Raw genomic sequence first — 7,445 nt, forward strand, 5'->3', positions numbered from 1 at the left:
AGAAAACAATAGTAAGAGACTTAACTTAGCTGCCAAACCCCCCCAAACTTCCCATTTAGCACAATTTACCTAAACAAGCGATCAGCCACCTCGTTCATTCTTCCCACTGTGGCCAATCCAGTGAAAAGACATTCTGCGAGACCTGCACCTGGGGAGAGGAGGAGAAAGAGATTTGTTAGAGCGCATCGCGGCACTCACTGAGAGCAAACAACAGGAAATAAGCTCTGCTCCTTTCCGCAAGCTGCTAAGGCTCCAGGAAGACAAGCAGTGTTGCACAAAGACTTACCTTCATAACTTCAGAATCCAGTGCGTTGCAGCCGGCCTGGACCACTACTCTTAGTGAAGCAACTGGAGTCAGATGCTTACCTGATATCTCCGGTCCGCCTTCTCCATCCAAATGTGGTGAGCAGCAGCATCAGCGCGCCAGCCAGCCTAATTAGAGGGATACAAGGTGGAGGTGGGGGGAAGAGCTGGGGAACGCGTATTGAATATCTGCACTTATTCCTCGGTCTTCACCCAGACCCCCTTGCACATCTTACCAGAGGCTCCAAGTTCTACCGGGTCCCTCCCAACCTCACTGTTCTCTGTACTTTAGACCAGTGGGGAAAGGAGTGTCTTGGGTATTCACCATAGCAGAATTATCCTGTGGGGGGAACGCTTCAGAACAGTCTGGATCAGGCACTCCTGCAGAGCACCAGCGGTAAGCTTTACAGAACCCCAAGCCCATGTCTCAATCCCTGCCCGAGTGTCATGGAGTCGGAGGTAGATCAGTTAGCAGCCCTTTTGGGGGATTTGTGAGCCAAGGGGCACACAGCCCGTTCCAAGACTAATGCCATAAGAAAAGAGGTAGTCGTGAACAGGGAAAGGACAGAGGATCTTGCTAAATGTCTGACCATAACACAAGTGGGTCAGGACCCACTGCCTGGCCCATCTGATGGGGCCGTAGCTGGGCCACCCCATATTCAGGTAACCATCCCTGTAGCAGTACCCCTGGCCCCTCCTGAGCGATTCCTAGGTGATCCACAGAGGTATGCTATTTTTATGAACCAGTGCAGGTTACACATTTTGTACGGTCCAGACCAAGGTAGCCTTTGTGCTATCATACTTGGGGGGGAGGGATCCATGCAGCCAACTGGTCAGTCCCTTTAGTGAATCAGGACGACCCCATCCTGTATAATGTTGCTGGTTTTCAACATGAGCTAGACAAGCTCTTTGCATGCAGGAGTCAGGGGCAGGCTTTTGACGGGGGGGTTATTTGCTCTACAGCAGGGGCCACAAGACCTGCTGGTATATATCACTGCCTTTATCTTTACTGCCTGGTATCTTTAAACACATCTGGAAGCATGCAATATAAGTGACTTGTTTCACCTCTCCAGACTTCAGCTGTTATCTTGAAACACACTTGGGACTATGTCATATAACAGACTTGTTTCAACTCTCTTAGATGGTTCCATGAAATAATGTCCCCACAAAAATGTCTCCTGACAAAAAAAGTCACTGTTTTTGCAGAGACATTATTACATTGAACAATGTACAAGAGGACCGGGGGACATCCCCACAACCCATCACCATACATAATGTCACCATATATAGTGTTGCCAATGGCTTTTCCCGGTGACATCATGTATGGGTAAATTTTCTATGGGGACATTATTACCTGATACCTCTAAGACTTGAGCTGGTATCTTGAAAAACACCAACCAGCATGTGTCATAAATGACTTGTTTCAATTCTCGTAGACTTGAGCTGGTATCTTGAAACACACCTGGAAGCATGCAATATAACAGACTTGCTTCACCTCCCTTAGATTTGAACTGGTATCTTGAAACACATCTGTAAGCATGCAATATAACTGACTTGCTTCACCTCCCTTAGATTTGAACTGGTATCTTGAAACACATCTGTAAGCATGCAATATAACTGACTTGTTTTTTTTTAAAAACTTTTATTTTTCAGAGAGAGTTACATCAGATCAACGCTCCAGGTAATTGGTAGATTGCATTAACATTTGGTACACTTAAATCAATTTATACATTCCATTTTGTGCACAGACAATCACAGTGTGTTGCTGTCGTCTTCAGGGAGCATATTAAATACATAAAGTCGGAAGAGTGACCAAATGTCCTTAGGTCGGCACGGCGACGATACAGTTATAATAAATTGTTCCTCACATTCGTTTATCATTGATAAGTCTTTCAAGAAGTCTTCCCTTTTAGGGTCCTCTACGGATTTCCAACATTTCAGAATGTTTCATTTTGCAACGACACATGCAATTTTAAACAGTCGTCTGGTGGTCTCGGCTACCTTGCCGATATCCCCAAAGAGGTATTTCAGCTGGGAGGGTGTGGCTGGGATCATGGTGATGTCTTCTAGGATTTCCACCACTTCCCCCCAGAATCTCGCCGCGGGTGGGCTAGTCCAGTACATATGGTACGCATCTGCCTTGGGGCTATCGCATTTGAGACATTTACCTGTGTGGCCTTCTACAAACTTAGCCAGTTTGGCGGGGGTGTAGTGAAGTTGGTTGAGTACCTTAAATTGGATCAGTCTCAGGCCTGAGACATTCTTAGTGAGTTGGCAGCATCTCAGCCAGCACGCTTCGCCCAGTTCTACACCCAAATCCCACTCCCAGGCTTCTTTGATGTTATTACATGTTTTAGAGTGTGTTTGGACCAAATTATAAAGTACGGAGTCTCCTTTCCTGTGTCCACTTGTCCCTGTCATTGCGCTGATGCATTCATGAGTAGGAGGTTTTATCGGGAAAGTGGGCCACTTGGCGATGAAAACGGTTTTCATTCTATAGAATTGGAATTGTTTAAGGTGTCCCCTACCCACTGCCTCGATGAAGCCCCTAGTTCACAGAACTTGCCGTCTGGGAACATATCTCTCATCTTAAACTGTTTATTTGGATCCCATGCCCTCTTTAATGCCTCGTCAAAGGTGGGTGTTATGTCAGGAAAGTTCCATAGTGGTATCTCTGGGTCGTATGGGGACGTGAACCTGATTCTCTTATATATCTTAAACCACGCCCGCGTGGTGGTGCTCACTGGGTCGTATTCGCAGGAGTTCTTGCGTTTGGGGTCGAACTTTACGGATCGCAAATCAGTCGGGGAGGCTGCATATTTTTCGAGGGGGATATGCATGGCTGTATCATCTGGATCGAACCAGTGTCTTGCAAAGTGTGCCTGAGATACTAAGTAGTATAGTTCAAAATCGGGTGCCGAGATCCCACCTTTTGAAAAAAGCTCTGCCATTTTGGACCATTTCAACCTGGCTGTTTTGCCACCCCACACATTGGAGGAAGTTAAGGTCTTAAATTTTGCGAAGACTGCTCTTCCCGCCCAAATGTTGCAGAAATAATGAAGTAGTTTGGGGAGCACCACCATCTTGAGAAGTGCTACTCGTCCGTAAAGCGAGATGGGAAGCTTGGACCAGATTTGTAATTTGATGGAAAGAGATTGTAATAATCCCCCATGGTTCTCAGCGTATAGTGTGTTTTTATCCCTGGAAATCATAATTCCCAAATACCAGACGTGCACGGGGGACCATTTAAACCCTTGTATGTTGGACATACCTCCGGTGTTGGAGGTTATTGGGAACAGTTCGGACTTGGAGATATTGATTTTGTATTCAGAGAATGTCTCAATGTATGCCATGATGGGGCCCAGGTTTTCTTTTGGGTTTCGTATGTATAGCAGGGTATCGTCTGCGGAGAGGGAGATTATTTGCAGGGTTCCGGTCATAGTTTCTATTGTGAGTGCAAACAGTATGGGGGAGAAAGGACACCCCTGCCTGGTACCTCTATTTAATAAGAATGGAGGTGACATAGTGTGATTAGTTAGTACTTGCGCAACTGGGTTAGTGTAGAATAGCCGGACACACTTTACAAAATATTGACCTAATCCAAATCTCTCGAGTACCTAGAACAGGTACGACCAGGAGACAGAATCGAAGGCCTTCTCGGCGTCCAGGGCCGCTATGGCAGTATTCGCCTTTGGGTCTATTTGTGCCATTATTCCAAAGAGTCGTCGCAAATTTACGCCCGTGGACCTAGTTGGGATGAAGCCGGCCTGGTCGGGATGCACTAATATGGGCATATAAGGCAGCAATCTGGTCGCTAGAATCTTAGCAAAGATTTTTGCGTCTGTATTAATAAGCGAAAGGGGTCTCTATTAGCCCATATCTTGTGCAGGCCGACGGGGCTGGTAGAGAACCATTATAACTGCCTCACGCATGGAGTCTGGTAGTATTCCCCGTTCCATTGCTTCCTTCCATACTTTCAGCAAGAGCTGGGCTAGTTTGTCTTGATATTAATTACCTCTACAATTTCCTCCAATGTAATGGAAGTGTCTAATAACATTCGGGTTTCCGATGTGAATGTCGGGAGATCAGGTGTGTGTAAGTAATTTGTTATCTCCTCCTTCGATTTAATGTCTTGGTTGGAATATAATGGCTTGTAGAATTCGGCAAACGTATTGATATCTTGCTCTCGATTTACCATTTCCCCATTAGGTGTCTGTATTTTGGTGATGGTGCTATGGTGGCTCTCGGCTTTGAGCATCTGAGCTAGGAATTTCCCAGCCTTGTTGCTTTCCCCATATCTCCGAGCTTGGGCTGGGGTGGCTATGTACTGTATCTCCTCCTCTGCAAGTTTATTAAATTCGCCCAGTGTTGTATGTATATCGGAGAGGGATTCTTTACTGTGTGTGGTGCTGTATTCAAACTCAAGTAGTTCAAGTTTCGCTTCCGCTGTGTCTAATTCTCTCCTGACAGACCTCAGCAGTCCAGTGGATTTGGCCATGATGGCACCCTGCAGCAATACTTTGAATGTTTCCCATACCATGGCAAATCTGTCTACTGATCTCTCGTTTAGTTGAAAGAATTCCTCTATTTCGATGTGTAGGGATTCGCACACGTGGGGGTACCTTAGTATAGTGGGGGACATCCTCCAACGTTTAGTCTTCGGTGTGGTGTTTCGCATTGTTAGGGTGATTGATTTTGGGGAGTGGTCTGAGAGCGTACGCGGGTACATCTAGCAGTTCAATACTGTGTCTAAAAGGGTGGAGCCAATAAGCCAGTAGTCTATGCGTGACTCAGAGTTGTGTACTGATGAATAGTAAGTAAACGCTTTTCCTGTCGGTGTAGGTCGCGCCATATATCTACAATGGACATTTGATGCATTATCTGGTGTATGGTTAGAGCAGCCTTAGTTTGGGCAAGGGAGGCAGTCGAGGACTGGTCCAGGGCTGTATTGAGTATCGTGTTGAAGTCCCCCCCCATATTACTGCTGAGTCATCAGTTGTGATTAACATGTTATGTATGGTGCTGTAGAATTCAGGGTTGTCAATGTTGGGGCCATATGTATTAACTATAACAAGCTGTCTTTCTGCCACCTCCCCCCAAACCAGGACATATCTGCCGTGGGTGTCTATTTTGCTATCCCGGAGCCGGAATCCCAATTTCGATTGATTAATGTAAGCACCCCCTTTGCATGGGTCGAAGACTCAGTATAATGCCTTAGGGGACCCCATTTTGGAAGGAAGCCAGTCCAGACCTGACCAGTAGCATGTGTTTCTTGAAGTAATAAGATCTGGGGGTTATGTCTGGCTGCAATTTTTCGGGCCTTAATCGGATTGTTGAGGCCTCGTACATTCCATGAAAGGAGTTTAATAGCTATACATTTATCACCCTGCGCCATGGTCTTCCTTAGTCATAGGTCTGTGACCTGGGCGGCTAGAAGAATCTGTTATTACAGTTGTGTCCAATGTAACCAACCTCTCTACTTTTAAACTTTTATCCTGTAAATCCAAACTCCGCCCCCCGCCCCCACTCCCACCCGCACCTTCAACCCCAACACGATGATGTATCCCATTTCCCATAACTTGTGGAATTCTCCGGAGGGTTGCTTGTTGCTGCCGCACGGCCTGCCATCAACAGAGGCTCACGATCCCAATATTAACACATATTGCTCAGAGCCATTCATCATTGCTAAAGTCATCTAACCTTGTATAAGGATATCGGCATGCCTCCAACTCTGTCGGCGGGGTTGAGTCTCGCATCCTCTGGTCGTGGTCGCATGTTTTGATCTCGTGCCTGGTCTTTAGGAGGGATAGGGATAGAGGCTTCGATGTATGTCACGGCTTCTAAAGGATTCTCGAAAAAGTGTGTCCTGCCCCCATATTGGATTTGCATCTTCGCTGGGAAGATGAGCATACGGAACATAAGTGGAGCCTGAGTTGCCTCTTGACTGGTTGATAGGACCTCTTTTGTGTTTGGACACTGGTCGAGAAATCCGGATAGATGTGCACTCTATTTTCCTCGTAGTGCAGGGATTGCATCCCTGTCCCTGTAGTTAAGGAGGCGAGTGATTATCGTACATGGAGGCGCCCCGGGTTTGGGCGGTGGCGCCAGGGTACGATGGGATCTTTCCACAAGAAAGTGATCTGAAAAGGATTCTGCACCTAACAGGGTTTTCAAAATGTTCTCTGTGTCGCTCCATCGGGCCTCTGCAGAAGGACTCTGAGATTCCAACAATTCGGATGTTTTTCCTCTTGGATCTCGATTCGAGGTCCTCGCATTTGGTTTAGGTTTGTGTAGTTCCCCCTTCAATTGTGCAATGTCTCGGCTGTGTTGGATATCTTCGTTGGTACTGATCCTGTTTTCTGTTTCAGTGATGCGGGTGCTCTCCTTGTCTACCCTAGCCTTCAGGGAGCTGATCGTTGCCACAATGTCGTCCAGTTTGACATTTACTGCAAGAAAGCCTTTTTGCACCATTGTTATTAGCCCGTCTTCTCTGGCGTCGGCTGAAGTATCAGCCTGGCTGTCTGCCACTGGCATTGCGGTTGCGGCTGACCCGTGTACTTGGGAGCTGGTGAAGGAGTCCATTGGGCCGGTTTTCCTGGCACCTGTACCTTTCTTCTCGTGGCGGCCCATATTGCGAGTATACCAATCGAAGATGTATTGTGTTCTCCCATGTCCCGCAGTTCTGTGGGGCAGTTTTCTTGTATAGTTGCCAGGGCAAATCAGGTGTCTCGCCTGCACGGCCTGTCCATGTAGGCTTTAGTGTTATTGGGTCTTATGGATTTCTCCTGCATTGTTGCCGAGGTGGCTTCGTGTTTTGCGTCTGAGTTTTTTCAATTGGGTTTCTCCCCGCTGTGGCAAGGGCCTTGTTGTATAGCTGGTTGTCTCTTGGGCCCAACTTCCGTTTAATTATAGGTTTAGAGTGGTTGTTTAAAGTGTCTTGAGGAGACTCTCACTGCGTGCAGGCCCGCATCCTGTTTCAGCCTGGCAGCTAGGGTGATTTGCTGCGTGCCCCCCTGCTTTTTTGTAAGTGCCTGCTGTGAGGCATTGCGTCAAGACACGTTCTTGCTAGGGGCCCACGTTCCCACCTGTCGTATTGGAGGAGCATGGTGCGGTGTGCGGCGATACATTCGCAGCAGTGGATT

This window comes from Ambystoma mexicanum, chromosome 7q (assembly GCF_040938575.1).
Source record: "Ambystoma mexicanum isolate Mex_15411 chromosome 7q, UKY_AmexF1_1, whole genome shotgun sequence".
Lineage (NCBI taxonomy): Eukaryota > Metazoa > Chordata > Amphibia > Caudata > Ambystomatidae > Ambystoma > Ambystoma mexicanum.